At 40.0% G+C, this 24,923-nt stretch overlaps 1 protein-coding gene across 1 annotated transcript in view; it reads left to right on the plus strand.

Annotated features, from left to right (window-relative positions):
* The window catches only part of HS6ST1 (heparan sulfate 6-O-sulfotransferase 1), a 196,579-nt gene that overhangs the window by 22,904 nt on the left and 148,752 nt on the right, over window positions 1-24,923 (plus strand). The gene's annotated exons all lie outside the window — the stretch shown is intronic.

Raw genomic sequence — 24,923 nt, forward strand, 5'->3', positions numbered from 1 at the left:
GAGACACTAGTGTTTACAGAGTGGGTTTGATTCAACTTCACCTTTAACTGGCCCAAACTGGGTATATTTTAGCTGAAGGCGGTGATGTAACCTTGCTGCAAATAAGGAGAGAATAGGAGTTGATATAAAAGGAGTTAATTTTTCTAGGACACTTAATCACACTAAATTCCATTTGTCCCAGTGTAAATTTCATGGAGTTCAATTCTAGAGCCATCATTTTCTGCCCCTCTAGTTTAGGAGGCAATAAGGAGCATGACTGCCTGGCACCATGTAGCTGCACAGCTGGCACCTGCCTAGTTATTGATTTTTCCAAAGCTGTGCCTAACAAAATATTCTGTGACATCCAATGATCAGTGCAAGTACACAGTAAAAATCCACTACATTTATTTTTATTTCTAAGTCATAAAAGCAAAAATAGGCACATTATATGCTATGCATATATACGTAACATATATAAAATTGTGTTTAAATGGGAAACGAGCAGCTTTCCTCATCTTTCCTAGTGCGTTATGGTTGTTCACTCTTCACTTACAAAAGACTGAAGGTCCTGAAACAAGCAAGGAGCAGTCAGGAAGAAAAGCTTTCCTAATAGAAGCAGCAGTGTTTGGTGCCTGCAGACATGTCTTGTTTTCAATGTAATCTACTCATTTGTTGTCAGCGGAACAAACTTGTCATATCGCCTTGGCTAATACTTCGATAACCAAATGAGTGAATATATGCAGACTGTGAAATGAGCTACAACATACCCAGGTTCCCTCCTGGAGAGAACAGAAGCAGGAAGCCTAATTCAGTCTTTAACAGACTATGCAGGAGCTGATCCGAACCATGAGTGCTTTGGTGAGATTCACCTGAGAGTGGTAAGCTGCATCCGTAAGACAGAATTAAATCTTCTCCTCTGGATGTTGTCACCTTCTGTATGGTCTAGTGGGGAGTTTTTCATACTACTTGTAGGCAGAAGTTGCTGGCTGGCTGGCTGTCTAGGAGCAGGTATTTTCCAAGCCCGTGTCAGTGACAACCTTTTAAATAGTCAGTGGCTCCTTTTTAAACGGTGCCTTTGCCTCAGACGGTTTATTAAAAATTCTGTACTTTCTTGCAAAACAAAGTGATGGTGGGCAAACGGAAAGTAATCGTGTATTTCCTACCTCATTTTGAAAGTCTGAGTCAAGAGTTGTTGTTCTCGAAGTGTACTGAGACTGCATGCTGGGTCCTAATCGGTAGCTCTATGCTGCAGAACTCCATTTGTCTGCTTTCAGAAGTGGTGAAGCAAGGCTCCTGGAGGTTTGGGTATTCACTTGGGATATGGCAAGCAATGGCATTTTGTTCCTGAAGACAAACAAAAGGCATGCTGCCTATCAGAAATGGAACTGATGCCTCAAACAGTTTATGAAAATTTATTGGTTGTTAAATCAGGTCAAAATAATCTTTCTGTTGTGTGATACAACAAGTAGGGTATCACAGAGAATAGTAGCGACAGAGGCTCAGACAGACCTTTAATCTTAAAGAGATTAAGTTTGGGCTTATGTCACTTTTTTTAAGATTTGCATACAATATTAAAAATTAGTGTGTTTCATCTGGATTTCTTAAAAAGTACACAAGTCTAATGTAGAAAAATAAATTGGTATGCTAAGAAGTGCCATTTTGTAATGGCAATAAAGTGACAGTGTCTTGAAAAGAGGCATAAGAGGGACTATTGCTTTAGTGGGCACTTTTTTCAAGTTAATAATTGGGAACAGTGGGTTAAAATTCTCCTAAATGTCTCCTATACTTTTTCTGTGGCATTCTGGAGTATTTGCAGTTTGGAAACAGATACATTAGTAGTGAGTTGCAAGGAATAATTTAATTTGTATTTTTACTACATTTTCCTTGCTACTCATAGAATATCATAAACATGCAGTTTAACTTCATGATATGTTTTTAGGCAGAATTACTGCTGAGAATAAGCTTGGACTTACACCACCCAAATCACAGTAAGCTCATGTTTTTTCCTGCCTTGGAAGACTGCTGAATATCTCACCAGGGCCAAGTCCTTAATAATTGGAAATCCTAGATACGTAGGTCATTTATTTTTTTTTCTTTTCCTTGCTTTAATTTCCTTTTCCTTTTTGCTATCTGAAGTTGTCACTTCTTATTGTCTGGTCTGTCTTTGGTCAATGAATTTTACATATGAAAGTGTAAAATACCACTTAATTTAATGTAGAATACTCAGAAGGGAATGGGACCAATGTCTTTCCTGTTCCAATAAAGCCCCGGGTTAACCCTTGAGGTTTTTGACAGGTGCCCTCTAAGTAGTGCCTAATAGGAAAGATTGGGAGCTCCTCTATGAAAGAACGGGATAAATAACTCACGGGTGATTCTTATTTGCCTGTCGCACCTTCCCTACATCCCCCTTTGTTTGTAAGACATTTGATTTTCTGTAGCTAAAAGATCAAGGAGAAAGGTGCTTTCTACCTCTTCATTCAAGTTCCCCGAGACTGCTGTGGGGAAGATAGGGAGAAGAGGTAGGCATTATTTCCTCTTTTTAATTAGGTCACTGATACCACTATCTTTTTACAAAAAGTGTTTGAGCTGTAGCTGAGTCACTGGCAGATTTGTAAAGGCAACTTTCTTTTATTTTGAGTAAGTTTAGTGGCTGGACAGATGCATTAGCTGGTAGGAGTGAGAAAAGTTAAAGTTCTTTAAAATAAAGCTTCCCATCTGTGCAATTCCGTGATCTTGGCCTTTTATGTCCTATGAAAATCTTTGTCCTTGGTACTGTTGAATGGTCCTTTAAAGGTCTGTTTTATGGGTTGACACTTACAGTTCAGCAATGGTCAGTGTAAGGCAGTTGAGTACGGACTGAGAGCTATGAATGTTGTCCTTTTGAAATCAGAGTTTGAAGAACTAAATAGGAAATGAGCTGGATCAAGAAATGGGAGGAGGTCAAGAGAAAAAGGCTGGCAGAGAAAATGGAATAATTGAAAGTGGATACCTTGCAGCTCACAACCAAAAGTTGGCATATTTTCATCTGTTGTTGCAGCTGCTTCTGTCTGATTTTCCCCTCTGAACCAATGGTTATGGCGGGACTCTTTGTATTGAAGAGAAGTTACCCAAAGCAAAGCATTTTAAATAAATGGATGCAGAGTGTGTGTGTATATATAGATGTGCATATATATAGTCAGAACACTTTTATCCATGGTTATTTCTAAGGAGGTTGGGGAGGAACAGTGAAGCGAGAGAGGAAAAGGAAGCATTTAAGGGAGATGTTCTTTCGTTCCTCACTGATTCACTACCTAAAAAAAAAAAAAAAAAAGAAAATGTGAGTATGCCATACAGCTGCATTAGGAAAGAAAGCCTCAGTGATTCATTTTGTTTGTTTTAATTGAACAGTAATAGGAGAAACAACTTATTATCTTAATAAGCTAGTTCAATGTTGTATAGTAAACCCGTTACAACTGCCATTATGTTTCCTCACCCTAGAGTTACAAAATATGATTTTTACATCCGTGAAACACTGGCAGTCACTGTTTTGAGGATTTTCAGGTTGGTATATGAAAAATCAGAAGCATTTAAAAATTCTTGCAAGTATGTTTTTGATAATATATGTTGAAAATGTCATGTCTGAAGTTTTATTTGGGTTGCACTAGCAGTCATGTGTCCAAGGACCATGCTCTCAAACATGAACTGGTGTCACCTCTCAGATGTACAGGGAGAAGGCAGAGAAGCAAGCAGGACATGATGAGGTTTTTAGAAGTCTGTTTGGTTTCATCAGAGCCTGTTTCACAAGCAGAAGGTAGCCAGAGCATGTTATTTTATTGACTGTGTCCTTTTCCATGCTGAAACCATGTGTAGAGGAAGTGGAAATTTCGTGTTTGGTTTTTCTTAAGTTTTCATTACTTGGGCGTTATGTCAGCTTCCTTTCAAAGCCATTGTTTGCATGGAAAGGTGTGTGATATAATCGCCGCTGTTTTGTGTGGTTGATTTAAAGGGATTCTGCCACAGGTTATTGCTCCACTGTTGTGTGTTTCATATAGTTGAATTTTTTATATTTAATTTAAAGTGGGTTTTTTTAGTGGACTTTTAAATCATTGCACATAAGGTCGATGACCAGAAGTCACCAACTATTTGGAGTTAGAACTAAGTCAGGGATAGAGATTATGGACACAGTACTGCAGGTGGGGTCTCAGCAGAGCAGAGTAGAGGGACAGAATCCTCTCCCTCGTCCTGCTGGCCACACTGCTTTTGATGCAGCCCAGGATGTGGTTGGCTTTCTGGGCTGCGAGCACACATTGCTGGCTTATGTTGACCTCCTCATCCACCAACACCCCCAGGTCCTTCTCCTTAGGGCTGCTCTGTATTAGGTGTGGATTCCCTAATGAAAAAGAAGGTCTAAATTTAAATCATGGAACAAAAAAATACATAGTTGAAATAATTTACTGATCGTTGAAAAAGACATCATAACCTTCTCTTTCTACTAGTTATTCTGAAATGAAATGTAAGAGATGGCATGATTTAACAGTAGGTTAATATAGAAAATAGTGTTATTGCAATTGTCAGTACCTTTTCAAAGGTGTTGGTGTTTGTCAGAAATCCTGCCTGTGAAGGGTTGTTTCTTTGGTAGTGGTATTGGGCTGCCGAGAGGTCTGTTACTGCAGCATATTCACAGTAACTTTCAGTTATTCTTGCAACAACAGACGTTCTATATGAAGGTTTCAGATTAAAAGTAGTGGGGTAAAAATAGAAGCATCGCTACAGAAATATACTCTGCTTCTGTTTCTACAGAAAAAATAACAATAGGGGAGACTCATAAATCAAAAGAAAAGGAAGCATGCCATGTGCATGTTAAGTCAGTTATGTGGCCTGAGCTTGTCAGTCAAACATAATGAAATTCCTATTTCTGCTAAAATTATTGTATTTCGCTTCAGAAAGGAACACAGAAGATTTCACAGGTTTGTGAAATGCCATGAACTGTAAATACATGGGAATTCTGTGACTGCAAAAAAAAAAAAATTATTAGTGCAGTACAAACTAAAGTTCATTGTTTTCTTTTAATGCAAGGGGAATAACATCATGGAACTTGGCAGAAACTCACTATGGTGTTTTTCTACCATTTGATGTGCCACCCGGTGATAATCCAGTTGCAGGAGAGAAAAACAGTGGTGATGGGAGGAGATGTATTGTTGTTTTGGCATGTCATGATGACAGCAAAGGATTGTTGTCAATTTGGGGTTTGAAGAAAGAAACGTGAAAGAAAATTCTTTGTAGCGCCTTTGTTGTCTTGGGGGGAAAAAACCAAAAAGTAAAACTGGGTGGGACAATAGGTTGAGGAAGCACAGTAAAAATGGCTGAGACTTCTTAGTCTCACACCTCATCTCAAAGTTATTAATACTGAAAGCCATTTTTCTAAAGAAAGGAAGACTTCTGTGATTCCAGAGATTATGAAAGAGAAGATAACTTTGTTGTTTTAGCCAAACTATTAACAGAACCCCATCAACGTGTTGTTTCTCTTGTTACCTTCAACAGATGATGTTAAGGCAGGTTGTAGACATGAGCTGGTAGATGTGTCTGAACAAGAAAGTATGCATTTTTACTGTGTTATTTAACATTATAGAGGTTTGCCAAGACTCAGTCAGATTTATATTCATTTTTCATGCACGGTAATTTCTTTTTGACTGTCCAAAAATGGGCGCACTTTGTATACGGAAGTGTCTTTATACCCTTGTGAATATTTGTAACAAATGTTGACACTAAACATACGTGAGCTGACCTACTCATTCTGGACCCACAAGCTACCTGCCTGGAGAATGCACTTTGCTTTGGGGGAGCTGCAATGGTTAGCTTCCTGCGTGGAAACACCGGCATTTTCCAATGGTGCAATAACAGATGTACACTCACGGAGCTATGAAGATCGTAAGAAAATAGCGACCAGCCAGTAGCAAGTTTACCATGTTCTTTTAGCCTTCCAGGAACTCGTTCATCTTCTGTAACTGCATAGCTGCAAAAGATTTGGGGGCATGGGAGAGGGCAGAAAAGACAGGAATCTAGGCACCCATTTGTCTGCTTATTTCCAGCACAATAAGCATTTTCCTAAATGTAATAAAAACTTTGAGCAGCTGCTGAAGAAAGTTGTAATCTCTGCTGTCCAACCTGCTCTTTTGCTCTGTGTCTGTGTCTCAGCAAACCGAAATGAATGCTGGCTAAGATGCATTAGTATGTTGCAGTGAAACTGACTATGTGCCCAGTTTTGTAGCTTATTTCATTAACAATACAATGTCTTATTTCAGAGGCTTTCTTGAAAAATGCTTTGAAATTCAGCAGATTTGCCAGTAAAAGCTTATAAAAAGCGTGTGCACATAACTGTCGAAGCCAGTGTCTTTTGACTTGAATTGTTCAGCTGCTGTAACCTAACATAGTTTTAACCTGCTCCCGTGACCGGTTTTTGCTTGTTTATGAGCACTGGAAGGTCAGCAAGAGACAAGAATCTTGTAGTCAGAGATTTGCAAAATGTAACACGGACCATTTGCAAAACTACTTTAAATACCAGGCTAGAGTCTATTGATGCATTCAAAGCTGAAGCTTTGTTTACAGTTGAAAGTTGTAAGTTCCACAACTGAAGCATCCCTTTCAACCAAAAATCTTGACAGCTCTGCTGAACCCAACTAGCCCCAGGAGCGAACAGATGCTGGCTGAGCAGTGGGCTGATTTTTCCAGAGGAAAAGTCAGGCTCTGACCTAGGCCGAAAGAGAAATGAGGGGAGAAGTGCATGCCATAGTGAACTGAGGTGCTGGTCTTGGTCGTGACATATAGCTCCCTCTTTCATGTTTTCACAGCAGCAAATTCATTGTGTTGCTTGCTAGTTGGGATGCACACGAATTTCTTAGCTAGCAGTCTCTTACATAGTGTGAATATTATTTTTCAGGCTGAACCTCCCTGTTGTTACTGCGGCTGTTCTCCTTTGCAAATATCATGGGACCTCATTTCCATTGAACAATAGTTTCTGGTCTTCTGCCACTGTGGTATTAAGTAACTCTCTGACCAGTGACTTACTTCTCTGCCCCACATGAGTTGCTAGCATGACTGGGAGGCAGTCTTTTCAAAAGTACCTAGCAGCTACTTTGTCAGGCAGGCAAAACCCGTGGCTTTTTTTCAGGTTGGGACTTACAGGGACCTGAATCTAAAAATGTCTTCTGATTTTAGTTTAACCATTATTTCTGGAGACTTTAGATTTTCCAAGTTCAGACAGAGAAGAAATTGAATCTAGCTTACTTGTAGTTACAGTAAAACCCAGTGGTCAGTGCTAAAACTCTCAGACAGTTATAAAGTGCTTATTCTCTCAGCTCTAGTATGGTGGAAATGAAGGGAGGAGATGAGTGGGAGACCTCTTGCTGTAGGGCAGCTTCCTTGTTCATGGTACATATCTTTTTGAAATGAGTATGGGACCCTTAGACCTGTCATCTGCAGGGTTGTGTCTGAAGTTGGAGAAAGGGCAAAAAATAATCAGCCTAAGTAGAAATGCAAACAAACTGTCAGGCTTTTAATCACAGAGGCAGTGTGGGAATCATAAATCAGGGAGAAGGCTAACAGAGTGGTTACAGGAAGCACAGATGAGTAGGAAAGGTTAGACTTTTCTTTAAAGATACTTTAGCTGCTCACTGACCCTGCACATGCTAAATTTTTGCGTAGTAAGTATGAAGAATAGAAAACAAGATTATACAGAAAGAATCCAGCATTATGTAGATTTTCTCGTGCACACTTCTAACTGCATTTTTTATACTCTGAAATATGTATCCGTCTTTTAACCATATACAGTGACAAAACGCTGCACCCTTCTGATTGCATGTACAATATACACGCACACTCATCTGTTCCCGATTCTTTCCTCATGTATTTCTTTCCCTTGCTTCCTCTCAAGAATGAAAAAAGGTTACAGTATGATAGAGTTCTTTTTCCAGAAAAGAAACCAATGAAGTCTGAAGAGACAGAACATCGTAAAGTAGCTTTTTTGTTCATGTAGATACAGCTGAGATAACTCTTCATTTCTTACTTGGGCAAGCAAGGACAAAATTGGAAAGCTCATTGTTGTATTTCTAGATCCATTGCCTTAGATACATCATTGAGCCTGGAACCACAGCCATGAGAATTTAGTAGTCAAGGAATATACAACAAAAATGTTTATATTTCAAAGAATTTATGTGCTCACAAACTTATATGTTTCTGTGCTCTATTAGTTATTTTCATCATAAATATTTAATTTCCTTAATTTTTTTTTTCCTCCCTTTGCTTTGATGACCATTTCTTAAGGCTTACAGTGATCTTCACCTTTCCCTCTGGTAGAGTAATCCAAAATTGACCTAGTGCTATAATAGCACCTTGGGATTAAAAATTTCTAGGATGTATTTTCTGTTGTATTTTAGTTTTGCAAAGCCTGTCACAAGCCTTATATCTTTAAAAAGTCCTTATTTTTAATATAACTATAATATAGTGCCCAACTTGAGACACCTTTGGCCTGATGTTGAGAAGTACCCAAGCTTCCAGTGGATGTGTTGCATGTCCAGAGGTTTCAGTTTTTATTATACAGAACTTTCTGAACGTTTTCCTTAAAGTTTCTTTGTCTCGCTTCCCAGTTTTGCAAGTGGTATCACTAATACCACTGCTGTCCTGCACTTCAAGGTTCTCTGCGTAAGCATTGTGAGATATTTTTTTTTATAGTTTCACAATGATAGCACTTTATTTGTTATGCTTTTGACGTGCAAAAATATTGTAACCAACAGTTTGATTTTTTGCAGGTAGCTAATTGTGTTATGTCACTTGTAAAACAGGACCAGGTGTCAGTGCAGGGCTCTGCCTGCAGGTTTACATTGACCACTTTAGAAACTGCTTTGAAATCCATCAGTGCCACTGGAGTCTTGCACATTGAGAGTCTCCCCTTTCCAAAAAGAGATACCTGCTATACCTGTGTCTCATCCCGCAGTCATTTCTATAAAACCTACTTGTAAATTTCTCCAGATCGGGCAATCCCATTCTTCAGCTTCTAGTCTTGTAAGTCCCCGAAGTTCAAGGGGGGTTTTCCAGAGTCAGAGAGAGAATGCAAAGCTCCTTCAACTCTATAATGTGCAACGAGAGATTGTGGACAGTGCAAGTTTCAAGCCCTCACCCTATGTACCAAATTTGTGTGTTTCCTTGGTCCAGCACAGCTGAACAGATGAGGGAGGGAAGTGTGCAAGACATCTGTTTCACTCACGTATGCAGAAACAGAGTAGGAGAGGACTTTGATGGGTTTAAGTAAGCATTATGGACTCGAATCAGCTCTGTAGGGCAAGAGCGAGGAACAGGATCTGTGCGAGTCCACTGAGAGCTAAAGAGTAAATTGCACCAGGTAACGACAGTATAGGAGAATGAGACTTCAGTCCTGAAAACTTTAATGCATCTCCTTTGTTTTAATGATCTGACTTGTCCTGTGATGCACAGTCACTTGTCTGCAGACTCAGGATTTAACTTTTTTGGGGCAAACTAATGCTGTGGAAGTTTGTGGATTAGTAGTAGTTGCAGCATGAGGATTGTACTCCGGTGAGAGCAGAGTTGCTGTTGCAAAGTTCCTTCAGTCTTCTTTTCTCATTATGTTTGCTGGGTTAGCAGTCTGTAAGTGATACTTGGATGAAGCGGTTTTTTCTTATTTTCTTCAAAGCTCTTTGATTTGCTGTCTTTCTTGTTTGAGGGCTCTGCCTTGTTGCTGGTAGGTGACCTGTTAATATTCTGGAAACTGGAGTTTTTTAAAAAGGATTGATGCCTTCAACATTTAAAAAAAAAAAAATTCCTTTGCATTAGTCCATTTTAACAGCCAAGGCAATTTTCCACATGGTGGCTTTATGGAAATGGGTTGCAGCTCTTGCCAACCATGACCAGAACATTACAGGAAATGTATTTTCATGGAAGATTTGCTGCAGTTGCCAACTGGAGAAAGGGGGGGGGGGGCAGGGGTTTGTTCTGTTAATGGACAACTGCGTGCCATGATGTGAATCCCTTCTGTTAAATTAAATTGGTTTGCAGTTTCCACTATTGCTTGTTTCATGCTGAAAGAAATAGTCACTGATATGCCATTTCCCTCTGTAAGGACCCAAGTGTGTTGGCGTAGCATGACACCTTATGCTGAAATGGGGTGAACAACAAACGCATTTAGGTATCTGACTGAGATAATTTGAGCAGTACAAACAATTGGAATATTTCCATGGAATGGCTTGGTCAGAACCGGAACTAATAGAAATTGGCTTTACAGCCTCAGTGCTTATAGGTGGTAGTATCTTACATGATTTACTGTAGTACCAAAAGATTTAAAATCTGCAGATATTACTGCACAAGCATGACTTTAAGCATGTGAATAGTCTCTTTAAGTTAAAACTTTAGCATGAAAGTCTGAAGGTTTGGGTGGGTTTTGGTGCACTGTGAGTGTATTTTTTCCATGGCTGCTACAGCTGAAAGTTTGATGCTTTCCAAGTAGAAGCAGTAATGATATGTGGCCTTATGTATATGTGAAAATGTTATCTGTGCTGGGAATATTTGATTGCTTGCAGGAAAAAGCACTGCATGACAGATTCCCCTATGGTAAATATTTGAATTCCAGTAGGTCCGTTATCAATTCCATATGAGAGATTTTCCGGCTCTTACTGCAGACACTGGAGATGAAAACAAAAGAGAAATAGAAAAGGGCAGAGAATGAGCGGAGAGCATAGGTTCCATCTCCTAAGCTAAACTCCTTGTTCCTGTCTAAGTAGATTGGAACGATGGGGCAGGGATACCTCTTAAATACTCATGTAGGGACTTACTGGCTTATGTTTTCATTTAATTTTTCTGCAGCTTGATTTCAGTCTTCTCTTGTAAGGAGTTTAAAGCTGAGCTCTGTAAGTTTGTATTGACCCTGACACTGGAAAGGCAACTCTTGAAACAGAGTTTAGTAGAGACTTTGCTTGAAATTGGCAATTGTTACTCTAAAAAAGTGTATGAGGTAGGATTTGCTCTATAGGAGTAGAGTTACACCAAACTGGGGTGAGGATGGTAAACCCATCCAGATGATAAAAATAGCCTTTGCAAAAATAGTTTTGGAGGGGTTGAGGTTTTTATAGTGATGTATGGAATCTTCAGTGGTTGAGTTGGTTTTGCTTTGAATTTACGCTAGAAGAAAGTTTTAATGTCGACTGTGTGATGTTTGTAATTACATGAGTAGGGAAAGAGGAAATGGTGAAGTAAGACTAATTTGATAAAATTACCCTGAACATACAATAGATGTATTTCTTGACAAGTTGCCAATCCGTGTGTTAGAAAATTTTCATTATTAGTCCTTTAACTTCCCATTCCCAACAAGGAGGAATTGGTTTAGCTATGTTTGCTTGCTGAGCAGAAAAACTGGAATGATCAATTGAAGTTCACCCTTTTAAGGAGGTACTGTTTTATACTAAGTGCATGTACTGGATGAATATAGTTGATATACTTCACGTGGCATATGATATATTTGAAGACTGGTTTTAATTTTGATCTTGTCAGCAGCATTAATTATAATGTTGCACAGCTTATTCACCTACAGCTGTCACATTTTAACGTTAAGTGTGCTACACAGAGAGAAATACTGTGGTAAGCTGAAAGAAGTCAGGAAGAGGGAGCGTGGTGGAGGAGCAATGGCCTTAGAGGAGGTGACACTATCTTGCTTTCTCTTTGTGACTAAACTTGGGAAGTGCGAGGTATAGTGCTTTTTTCTTTATATAGCTCAGTGATGGTATTGAGAGAATACTAAGGGTGGATGGTCTCTTGACATTTCTTTAGTATCTTGGACATGAGACTGAAAAATATGCATAAAACTCTTAACACTGCAAAAGTAATTTATTTCAGAGCTGAGGTTAGGGAATCAGTCATGCAGTGCTTTATCCTGCAAGGGAACAAAGCAGCCTTTCTCTACTGGCCCTTGTTACTGCCTATCTTCTGGACAAAGGTACGTGCAGTGAACAACCTCCACCAAATGTGGTTGTCGTGGTTTCAGCTGGGATGGAGTAAACTTTTTTGCTGGCGGCTGGTGTAGTGCTATGTTTTAGATTTGGGGGAAGAAGTACTGCTGATAGTACAGTGGTGTTTTTAGTTTGTTGCTGAGCAATAAAGGCCTTTTCTGCTCCTCACACTGCCCTGCTACTGAGCAGACTGGGGACGTACACACAGCCGGGACAGCTGACCCCAACTGACCAAAGGGCTATTGCATGCCAGGTGACATCATGCCCAGCATTTAACCTGGGGGAAGAAGGAGGAAGGGGGGACATTTGCAGTGATGGCGTTTGTCTTCCCAAGTAACCATTAGGCGTGATGAAGCCCTGCTTTCCTGAGGATGGCTGAACACCTGCCTGCTGGTAGGAAGCATTGAATGAATTTCTTGTTTTGCTTTGCTTGTATGCGTGGCTTTTTCTCTACCTATTAAACTGTCTTTATCTCAGCCCACGAATTTTTTCTCACTTTTACTCTTCTGATTCTCTCCCCCATTGCAACTTGAGGGAGCGAGTGAGTGCCTGCATGGTTCTAGCTGCTGGCTGGGGTTAAACCACAATAGTGGTACTTTGAAACAGCGAGGAAGAGAAAGGAAGAGGTGAAAGAAAGTAAAAATAAACCCTTAGGTCCTGTCTATATAGTAAACACAAACAGGGAGTGAATCCTACACATGCACTGTATGATTCCTGCTTTTTCTTTGCCTTTTATTTATTCTTCTCAGTATAGATAATTGAAGTCCAGGCTACTTGGTGGAAGACCCGGAGTTCGATAAAGCAGTCAAATGAGACACAGTGAAATAGTGCAATCGTTTTACATATCAACACTCCCATCAATGACTGTTTCCACCTGACTGGAGTGGCTTCTGCGGTAGATTGAATATGACATGCCATCTCGTATCCCAAGGACAGAGTTATTAAATCAACATGCCATGCATGAGTTCTTAACACAGTATCACCAAAGGATTGTTTAATATTCACTGGGACAGGAAGAAATGCAGACTTTATGAAGAAAACCAAGCTCTCCTGTGCCAACTGACTATTAAAAACTTGTGCTGAACTGTGATTTTTCATCAACAATTGTGCCACGCTGTGCACTTGGAGAGCTATATATAGCTTGTTCCATTTCTGCTCCCTGTTAGCAAGGCAGCTTCTGAAAGAGAAAGGGACTGTTCTGTGTAACTGGATGAAACAATGGATTTCCTTGCCCGTTGGTAGATGGATACGGTGCTTAGAAAAAAGTGGCTTTAGTCGTTCATGTGGTCAGTGCTCAGCCTTGGATATCTCTGACGTAAATGAGCCCACATGCACCTGGTGTGTAGTGCAGAGCAGTAGAAAGAGTATGCTTCCAGTCAGTCAACAGGTTATTTAGTTGAAGGATGAGTGTTAGTAGATATATGTTGGCATGGATTAATCTAATGCTTTCAGGAGAAGAAACAATATTTTTATAATGCCTGATTTAGGAATAAGTATTAGATGCTTGCACTGGAAATTACATTAGAGCTTGATGTCAACTCATAAAAGTCCTTAAGGGCTTTGTTTGCCTTGGACATGACAGCATCTAAAAATACAGTATTTTAGCTCTGGGTCTCTTGCCTATCTGTGAGAGTGAATACACATAATGGAAGCCATACAAGTGGGAGTAAATGACAGAGGGTCTATCTTTGATTTCTCTATTCACTGCAGTACTTCAAATGATGGAGCAGTCTGTCATTTTGCTTATGCAGGATGTTTTCTTTTCAGCGTCTGATTATACCACTGACCTTTTTGTTTGGATTTTTTTTTTTTTTTTTGTGATAAAGAATGGTGATGGACTCTGTCTTGAAATTTTCTGTGTTGTTGTCTTGACTTTTGCTTGTTACCAGTTTTTCCCCTGGTTGGGCATCTAGCTGCGAGCACTGAATTAACATGTTTCGGTAGTTCACTTGCTGCTGTAGTTCTGCAGCGAATCTTCCTTACTGGACTGGGAATGGCTTTGTCTTGGAATTGAAAACTAATAGGCTGAAGGCAAAGTTTTAGAAGTTGCTTCCTGTTTTTTATCAGTGCCTTACAGAGACTTGAGTTTATAGAAGAGACCTATATTGATTCAGAAAAATCCCAACTGGCTCCTTACCACTTAAATTATAAGAAGTAGTTCAACAAGCGGATGTTTTCGTTATGAAACAGCCAGCCCTTATGGTCAGTAACTATCTGTTCTGACAGGAATCATGACCTCAAACACACCTAAAGTGGCTGCAAGAAGGAGCAATGGTACTTGTGACATGAACACTGTGTCTGCGTGGTATTATTAACAGATGCGGCTGGCTTATTTTGAGTGTATCCTTTTGGTCTTGTTATGCCATTGCATTTGTTGATAAGGTGTCTTGCTAAGCACCCGGTGAAGGGTGTCTCAAGATGAGAAAAATCTGTGATGGTTATCTTTGAAATCATGATCCATAAAAGCCTATTGTTTGTATTACTGCTGTTTGTTCTTTGTACAGGTTACAGAATATCTGGAAAGAAGCAAAGTTTGTATCTTCTTGCAGTCTAAACCAAATCCTAAACGCTCTCTTGGATATAGAGAATGGTCCTGTGCTGCTAGAGGTTACGATTGGGTGGCACTGGGAAAATGCATAGTCAGCCTCATCAGATCCTAAATAGAATTGAAAGCATAAAATAATTTATACCCTTCATTCCTATCTGATCCATTGCTTGATCACAGATTGTCCTGTCTGCTGTTAATGTAAAGAGAGAAGTCTGCTTTTCTGAAACAGCTGAGCGTCTTTGGAAGTTGGGTTTAAACAGTGCTAATTGGTTGGTTTTCTGCTTTCTCTTAAACACTTTGCTTACTGGGTGTTTGTATGTGCAGCAGAACAGCTGATGCTTCAAAAGAGAAAAAGGATAAGAAAGAAAAGAGAAAAATAGCTATTTTCTCGGTTTCTATAAATTGATGTAGGTATCCCATCATTAACCAGTTACTCACAGCTGAAGACTCTGCACCGGCGAGCTGTCCTGTGGCAGAGGTCGAGTGCTCCTCTGCCACATGCCCAGTGCCTGATGCTCTCATGTTGCATGAAGGCAAATTTGGCATAGTCTAGCTGGCAGGGATGGTAATTTCTTTGTGTAGTATTCATAGTGAAAGAGGGAGCAGTGAGGCTCACTGAGTCTTGTATCCTGTGGGTTAATAGGAAGTGGTAGCACTGCAGTGCGTGGGATCCAAGGCTGTCTCCTGTCTTTTTTTTTTTTTTTTTCCAAAAGAAAAAAGAAAGAAGCTTTTATTGTTATCTAATAAAATATTGTGTAACTTTACTGCTTTTGACTGTTGTATGCTAATAGAAATAAAACAGTGAGAGAGAGGGTGCTTCTTGCAGCTGCATTCCTTGTTTGAAGCAAACAAATATTACAAGTTAGTGAAGCAGGGTTGGTACTTGATATCCTGGAGTCAGGGTCTTACCTGAGTGGAAAAAAAAGTATCCCAGCTTCTATTTCAGTACATCGTTAGTGCATTTAGCTTGCAGCAACTAGGAAGACAGAGGTCTGGTGCAAACAAGAGGTGGAGGTACTGAGGTAGGGAAAGACAGATTGACCATATTAAGCCATTTCCTTCACCCTTAACATCAGCATTAAATTCTGGATTTCTCATCAAAGATGCCTCTTCTACCCAGGGCAATGCTGAGACCATTAAAATCAAAACTTGACAGTGAGATTTGCTATTTAGGGTTATAAACTAACTCCATTGAAACATGCTTTCAATGCTACTGGAACAAGGCGGTGTGTTCCCTGGCAAGTTACGTGGGTAAGATCTAGGGCAATAATGTCTGCAATAAATAGAGGAATTTCAAGGATGTTCTACCAGACTTGGGCACCTTTCCTAAATAGAGTAAGAAGATGCAAATGGTTGATTCATCCTATCTGCAAACAGCAAATGAAATAAAAAGCTTCATTGGGTTTTGTTTTCCTTCCTTCAGGCAGCAGCTGACTTGCAATTATACTTGGAATTTTTTTCATATTATTAGAAGGAGAAAAAAAAGCTATTCCTTATTCCAGCATTACTGATTCAGACATGAAAATGAAAATGTTTATTTACTTTTGTTACAGAGGTTGAGTGCGTGATGCCACTTGCATTGCCATCAGCGGCAAAGCTGTCATTGATTCCAACGAGTACTGGGTTGTCCTCTTGCTGGGAATAGGAGATGCTATGATCAACTTGATTGGTGACAGTGAAAAGAGTGTTCAGAGCCAAGGGATTGAAAAACAATTCGCAAAAATGTGGAAAAACATTACAAAAACATCCAGATATCGTATCTATGGGCCTGGTAACAATTTTAGGGGAAGTAAACAATGCTAGTGGACTCCGAAAACATGCAGTGATCAGTAAAAAATAACAGATTGTTGGAAAAGACTTCCCTGAGGGAAGAAGTCTCTCTTTCGAAAATAATTATTTCAAAACAGATGTAGCAAACATCTTAAAATTAACATTTCCAAAGCATAAAATGAGAGGTGTGTGGTTTTGGGATGGTATAGTTTAATTTGTCTCTAGATAAGCTTTGTGGGTGTCCCAGCTTGGCAAGTCAAGTTATCTGTGCACGTTCCCAGGCTTGCAGCACGATGGGGGAAGGAGGACGTCAGTGCAGTTCTGCCCAGCTGTGGAGGGGAACCAGGTACTGGGACGCCAGTCTGAGCAACCTACCCGTGCTGCTTTGTGCCAGAGCTCACTGGTTTTAAATGAGGTTAGTTATCTGAAAGCTTGCCTGTGCGGGGTAGGAAATGGAGACTAACTAGTGCATTTTAAATTTGTGCTTGCTTCTCATGCTGGCAGGCATGAAGTAGAGCTAATTCCGTTCGAGTTTTACGGTATCTGAGCCAAAGTTTATGTAGTCCACGTCTCTTCTGTTTGGTGAATAATCACCAAAACAAAAGTAATCAGTCTGTGTCTTTTTTGTTAAAAAGCAACTGAAAGTCATTATAAGCACCCTTGAAATAGAAGACATGAGAATACATGTTGAGAAAAGAACAATTTTTTTTTTAATTGTTAATGCCTTGCTGTAAGTAGAAAGCTTTTAAATTTAAACAACAGTTTTAAAGTGATGAAAAATGACTTCAATGTGTTCTTCACTCCAAAGCTTTTGATTCATTTGCTTTCTCCTGAGAATAAACTTGAGCAGAGCGGTGATAATTCTCCAATGGAGCTAACTTTTATTTCTTGTCTTCAGTTATATTTACAAACCCAAACCTTCAGTACTGGCTCAAGACTGGGTTAATGCAACCCTGGTTTAATTTTTCACTGCATTAGGACACCAAGGGAGGGAATGGGTTATGGCAAGGCTTTGAACAGACACATACCTGACAGCGCAAGCTGCAATGGTTCGTTGAAAAGCTCATGGGTCCCAGGAGGAGCTTAACGGTCCCACAGACCAATTCCCTTTTCAGTGGGCTGGAGCCACCCTGGGACTTGCTTTTGCCTTACATCTGAAAACTTTCCGCTCTTCTGAGAAAAATAGAGAGAAGGAAACAACTCTGTTTAGCCACACACAGATACTGGGCTGTGAAATGGGAGTTGGTGGTTCTTGGAGAGCTGAGAGGAAACTAATTGATTTAAGTCCCAGTTCCACACCCTTGTTTTACTGCAAGAATCGGTATCCTCTGGCTTCAGCAGCTGCTCTTCCTTTTCCTTGGGTGCAGCCAGGATTCATGTTACTCGTTATTATAAGCAGCTTGATACTAAGTAATTCAGTCTGTTTCTCCATGCTCCTCCTATGTAGGTGGGAATGCAATTGCCCCCTGCTTGTTGTGTATTTGGAGGTGGTGGAAAAGAGCAAGAAGTACGTGTTGGCAAGAATGGGCAGAAGAGTTGGTTGGGGTTGGTTTGGGTTTTTTTTAGTTTGGCGGTGGTGGGGTGTTAAAAGACAAAGATTTGCTTCTTACACTGTTTCCTATTTTCAGATTAGTTAATGAAATTTTGGTGACTAAACTTGCCTTTCAATGTTTGCAAGGGTGATCCCATGCTCAAGAGCTTTCTCCCTGTATTTTATTGATTGTTCTTTTTATTTAGTTCCTGTTATAGCCCTGTTTATCTTGCTATGAAGTGCTGCTGCCGGCAAATTTCGGTTCTTTCTATGGCCATTTTCCCCCTTTAGAGAGGAAGTTGTGTCTGTGAGATGGGAATGTGTAACCTCAGTCTCAAAGAAAGAGAGAGTGGTTCCAGAACATGAGGCAATGAAATTCTGCCCAGTTGAAGGATCGTACATCTTTGTAATGCAGCATCATGTGCTTTCCCCACCCTTGGACAGATATATGCAGGCCTTTCCCTAGGCAAGGGGTGACCGTGGCTATGTAGACTACAGAGTTCTCAGACCGAGTCGTTCAGAAGAAAACATACTGGTTCCCACAGTAAGATGTACCAAACCTGGGCTGATTTTTTTTTTTTTTTTTTTTTTTTTTTTCATCATCAGCCTGTAAATTTGTGGCACGGTTCTAGAAATCTGTTTCTGTTCTGAAGAAAATCTAATTTGAGGAATTTGGAAGCAAACCCTGTTTGGCCGGGAGTTTCTTTTGGAAGGCTTTTGTCTTGCAGCCCTGTTGTTTCCCAGTTGATTGAAAGTGTTGGGAGAGGAGAAGGAGCTCTGTGGTCTGCCTTCAGCTTAGAAGAGTATTTGTATTACTTTTATTTGCTTATCACTGGATTCTTAAAAAAAAAAAAAAAAAAAAAAAACAAACAAACAAAAAAAAACCAACCAACAAAAAGCAGATCTCTAAGGATCTCTCGGTGTTTCTGTGACTTCAGGGAAAAGTCATCCAGACATCTTTAAGTGAGTTTATAAAGCTAGGGAAATTTCAGGCCCCATGTCCCTCTATTTAGTGCTGGTGTCATTTTAAAAATTGTGCATTGCCCACTTTACTCCACCGAATCTATGACACTACATGTAATTGATACTGGGTTCTTTTCCTCATTCACTTACTTTTTCTGTCTAATTATATGTTTTCACATTGCTTTCAGTTAGGATGAGTTAATATCAGGGTATGTTAGTTTTTTAGCATGCCAATGATAAACAATTTCTACTGTGTCAAAGGTAAGACGGTAAAAGCTGCAAAATATGCAAGTTCTGGACTGGCATTCAATATTCCTTCTCATTTTCTGTACTCCTTCCACCTACAGCCCTTCGGTTGAGTGGGGTGAGGTGAAATGCTGTGGTCAAAGACACAGGCTGCAGGTACCTCTGCACTGCAGCCATCATGATCTCAGCTGCTGGATCCTACGCTGAGCTGCCTTTATGTAGTACCTTATTTTTGGTATCGGAAGTACCTCGTGTTGCTTGGCACAAGGTATCAGTAGTATGAATAGATTTTACTGTTCATGCTGAGGTTTCTGCAATCAGAATTATGCTGTTACTTCTACTTTCCAGTTTACGGTTCACTTTAACTTCAGACCAAATGACAACTATGCATATTTTTCAATTGACTTATGCAGTTTCTTCTTGTAGCTTGTTTTTATCCTATGCCATATCACAACTATCTTGGTTGTGTTTGTGCAAGTGTTTGGGGGCCAGACTTTAAAATAATGTTGCTGAGAGAGCTGCTTTAAATAGATTTTTCTCTAATTCACATCACTTTGACCTCTACACAAGGTCCCACAAATGTCCACCTCAACACAGCTGAGAGAAAGACCAAATTATAACGTTGAAGTGTGGATAAAATCTTGATTTGTTTTTTCTCATCCTCTACCCAGTGTTTTCAGTTGCTGTAGAGTTGTTATGTCCCAAGACCACTAACACGGCTGTTCATCAAAAACAGTATAGCAGGACCTAGTGCAGTGCAGCAGGAACGTTTGGCTCTGCAAGAGTAAAGAGTGCCACAGTGCACACAAGCCAAACACAAACTGTGCATCTCCCTGCATGTGTTCTTTGCTACTGTTATCAATCTTCACAGAAAATCAACAGCATTTAAAGTTTGCTTTGCCTTTTTCGCCTGCACACAGTCACTTACCATAGCTAAAGCAAACCTGTGAGCCCAGTGATGTCTGCGAGGCTCTCGGCTTTGTCAGTGTGCATTTTTTGGTACCTTTCCAGCCTCTGTTCAATCTGCCTTTGTGATGGCCGGCAGTGCTGTGATAGATGCCTGTCATTCCTAGAAATGTTGCCCCTTTTTGCCTTATTCATTTGCCCATGCAATTTAAAATGTGTACACCCTCTGGCCGTTCCGTTATTCACCTCGTCTGCAATATATCCAGAGCGTCCCAAGCTGGGCCAGCTGTTGCACGCGATATGATCGTTAGCACAGCAGGTAAAACTGGAGGGTTATTTCTAGCAGCGTGTTAATGTAAAGGAGCTGATGAACATCATCCCACACCTGTGGTGTATCTTAAGGAGTTCTAACCTTCAGAATTGTGCTGAAGGATGCTTATTCACAGCGTAGGCAGATTTTTATCTACAGCTCTGATTTCTGGTCTAAACCCCTGTGAATACTTTCTTGCAGTTTCATTTAAAAAAATTTCTTCTCGGGCAGTCATAGTTGTTGAATTTTTACTTCCTTGTGTGTGCATACTTTTTATAGACTTGGTTTTATTTTATATGTAAAGCGCTAAAATAATAATGATCATTGTGTTCCACAGTTGGTATTCTGCCATTTTTAAGATGATACATTGCGTAAAAAAAAAAAAAAAAAAAAAAAAAAAAAAAATCCACACACAAAAAACCCCAAACAAACAAACAAAAACAAACAAAAAAAACCACTTTTTTTTTTAAATTGGGTATTTTTCTGCTGTCTGTAATAATTTTGATCTTCCACAGAGACTCTGTAGCATGAGAGCCATTTGTTTGTATTTTAGAATTTAAAATTCTGTGACTTCTGGCATGTGGAATTGTTCTTTAGGTGCTTTTATTATTTACTTTTTTAAATTATTTCCCAGATTATTTTGGTTGGTAATCATATATATAAATAGTCTATTATAATGCCTAATCCTTTGTTAAGGGAGACCTGGAAGGAGTGATGGGGCTGTAAAAGAATAATTAGCTATTTTTTCCCAGTTACCCTGAATTGAATTTTCATTCTGTGTTGTATTGACTTTTAACAGTTTATTGAAAATGAGATTTGAGAAAGTCTGACTCTCACCCGACAGGCTAATCAGTCAATTGCTAATAGACCCGGGATGCTCCACAGCCAGCCACTAATAGATTTTCTATTGTTGTTCCATCCTTGTTGATCAGATAATCTGTTTCGGTAGTTGAGCTAAGGCATGCACAAATGGCACTTGTCGGAGCATGAAGACCCTAAAATTTCCTTATACAAAGTTTCCGTTCATTCCTGCTTTGTGATTTGCCTGCTTCTACTTGCTTTTCTCCCCTTCCTCTTCCAACTCTGTTTAAAACTGCTTATTGAATCTAGAGATCCTGAAAGGTAGGGGACTGACGGTTCTGAAACCTTTATTCCCTTAGCATCCATGCAACAGCTAGCATGTGGAAAGCAGGAGCGTGCTTTCTTACCCTTGGCTTGACTGTGGTGAGTGTCATCTCCGTCGGCATTACCCTGCCGTGGCCGTGGCTGCGTTCACAAGGCTTCTGGGGGTCACTGCTTCTCCTTTCTGGTTGGGGCACACAGATGCAAAACCATTTCCCGTGCTAGCTTTACTTGTGTTCAGAGTGCAAGTTATGTCAGGGTATGGGTAAAACTATTCTCTGTAAAGAAGGTGAAGTTTAGAGAGCTCCCTAAAAGCCTGTAATGTGCCGTGAAATATATGAATATAAAAATGGACCGTCACAGATGGACATTATTAACAAATGAGTTAATGCCAGCGAAGCATGAAAGGAAAGTAAAAACATAGTGGATGATATTGTTTCTCTGTAAGAATTAGACTCTAAAAATAAGCCTTTGAGTTAGTCTTGCATATGGCTGCACACTGTGGATCCATCCAGGAAACTGTGTCTCCTCGCCTCTGCTAGGACTACTCCTGAAATTAAATCAGGGTGAAAGATATAGCCAAAATACTGCATCAAAAAAGAAGTCTGACTGTAAGAAGCATATCTGGGGTCTGTAGATCTAATATGAGCAAGTGAAGGCGCTGGGAATTCTGTCAGTAACTCTGCAACGAGCACCCAGCTCTGTTTCTGCACAGAACTTAGAGAGCTGTTTTTTACCAGGATCCGAAGTCAGCAGCTCCTCCTTTTTTATATATAAGCTTAAGAGGACAATAGATTAAATCATTTATCATGAGGAAAGAAGAGTTATTTTTCAAAATATATAGGAGTAAACAGGAAAAACATTATATTTGCCTTTGTGCATTGTTTTGTTTACTGTGTGTCCCCCCCCGTCCTGTGGTCCTGACAATTTTCATTTTCAAAAGTTTTAGCTGCCTGGATGGTAAGCTGCTGGGATGGGGACAGACACAAACACAACCCCTCCTACCCTCCCTTCACCCAGGGAATTATTTTTTTCATATTAATTGATTGATGTGTGGACAAATTACTTATTCCTAACAATGACAAGGTATATTTTTAAGGATAATTCCCAAGAAGTGAATTTAAAAGAGGAAAAGTACTACCTTTATGGTCAGTTTTCACTTCCTTTCCAGAGCTGTAAAAGTCATCTTTAACGAAAGTATTCTGTGTGGAAGACCTGGGAGTTTTGATGCAGGGATACATGCAGCATCAGAAATTGTTTCTTGAAAGATAGTTGTGCCAGAAACCTGATTTTTAGAAACTCACTAGAGACTCCAAATGTCGTTTCCTTTGTTGCCATGTTGATAGGACTGTTTGAGCCCTGTGAGTCAGGGCCTGTTAGACCGCTTAGGCTTTGGGCTAGTTTGTGTTCTCCGTGTAGCCTCCATTGCAGTAACAGTGACTCTGCCCTTGATTTGAGTGGTGAGCTTGTAAAATTAAAGTGAAATGAAAACGGTGCTGATTTGGTTAAAATCTCTATTTCTTTTTAGCATCAACACATGAAGTGTAATGTCTTGTTTGCAGTTCTGAGATCTGAGTTTCAACCACCTGGTGCTGTCAGGCGTGAGATGAGAGCAACTCCGTAGCCAGTGTCTTGAATCAAAAGGGGGAGAAAATAAACTGATCCCAGTAGGTTTGCCTGGAGAAAAATGATTGATAAATGGAAAATTTATCAAAATTTGATAAATTAGCAAAAGCTGGTGAGGATATTGGGGAGGGGAGAGTTTTCTGGTTAAGTGATGTCTTAAATAAGCTCACAAATGCTTTTTCTTCCTTGAAGTTCTCTGTTTCTGCTGGCTTAAGCTCTTAAGTGCATAATGAGACAAAGATCTTTAGCTGATAATGTCGTTCATCAGAGTCTGTTAAGCAGCCAGCCAAAACATTTAAATTGTATTGAAAGATGAAGGGCTGGACAACAGAAACCAGAAACTGCCCTGAAGGAATGACCCTGCTTTCACAATTCCTTTTTTAACTCATTATCCTTTTTTAAAGTCGCAGTTTTCATGATATGCCCTTTTAGAAGAACTCTTGAGCCGAAGTTTCTCTTGAATTTTGATCATTTTTTGGTACTTTGCCAAGAGATTTAACCTCTTGAGAGCCTGCCCAGATACGCTTCATGGGTGTAAAGTATGGTCCTCAACTTCTTTAGACAGCAGTGTTCCCTGCGTAATGCTTAAAGCTGTTATAAACCTTTTGGGGAAAAAAGGTTTTTTTGTTTTGTCCACACATTGTCAACCTCCTTCCTGAGAATAGGCACTGTAAATACTTTGCATAAGTGGGGAAGTGATCTAATTCCACTCATGCTGGCTATGATTTTCCAGTGTAAACAACTCATGCTGTCCTTGTGTTTCCTACCAGGCACAGGGGATGCAGTGGCTGCCCTTCTAATTGCTGACAGTTAACTATTGTCCCAAACAGAGACTCCAAGGAATGGGCGCAATCCATGATCTTTCAAGTCATTGTATATAAGGAGCTCAGTGCTAACACAGGCTGGGCTGTGCAGTTTTAGGTCTTAGCTGCATAGATCCATTTGCAAGTTTAGGGTGAAAGTGATTCAAAGACAGGAGCACTTGGAGAGCCTTAAAACTTCTCATGTATTATCTTGCCACATCTGTGTTCCTGCACAAGCCAGCTAGCTTGTTGTGCTCAGTATTAGATTCCCAAATTTCACATGGTATTGGACAAATATATATATGTGTGTGTGTGTATATGTACAAATAAAAGAAACTTAGGTGGAGGGAGAAATCAAATAAAACACAATGCAAAAGATGCCAAAAGCTACAAAACAGTGCAATTCATTACTTTTTGCTGTTCACAGATCTTGTGTTTTACATCATTCGTCATCATTTGCTTGAGAATTTTCTGCCTTAAAGTTTAGTGGATAAGTCTGAGTTTATACCTATTCTTAAGTGCCGTTTCATGCTGTAGAATTGTCCAGACAGCAGTGAAAATGCCTTCGAAGAACTCGGGCAGGAATGAGTTTGGATCCTTGGTGTCTGCTGCTAAAGGCAGGAGATTTCATCATTCCTAACTGCAGCTAGGAATTACTTGATTTTGAGCTTTGCATTATTTAAAAATGTCTAAGATTCTGTTCGAAGTAAAAGAGCAAAAAGAGAGAAAGTATCAGAACAGGAACACTGGAGCATCCCATTGCCTGTCAAAGGCCCTAAAAGATAATTTTTGTCTTGAGGAGAACCCTCCAGCATCCCTGGGCATGGGAAGGAGCACACCAACTTTTTCACCCCTTTCAGTGAATCTTCTTCCTCTTCCCTTTCAGACATCAGCCAGTGTGATTAGTTTGGTTACTCACAGGATAGCGAAATGGGAATAAGCATGCCCTATTTCAAAGAGCAAAAAAGAAGGCAGAGTAGAGGTAGGAGAGTTTTGTGTGCGCATCTAAGCCTCCACTTGAGGATTTTGGCCAGCGGTGTCTGGTGAGAGGGAGCAGTTAGCCACCAGGAGCCTTCAGCACACCCCTCTTGGTGGCCACAATGAGCTGAGCCCTTCCGTCTGCCTCCCTGAG

This window comes from Vanellus vanellus (assembly GCF_965231255.1).
Source record: "Vanellus vanellus genome assembly, chromosome: 8".
In the NCBI taxonomy this organism is placed as follows: Eukaryota; Metazoa; Chordata; class Aves; order Charadriiformes; family Charadriidae; genus Vanellus; species Vanellus vanellus.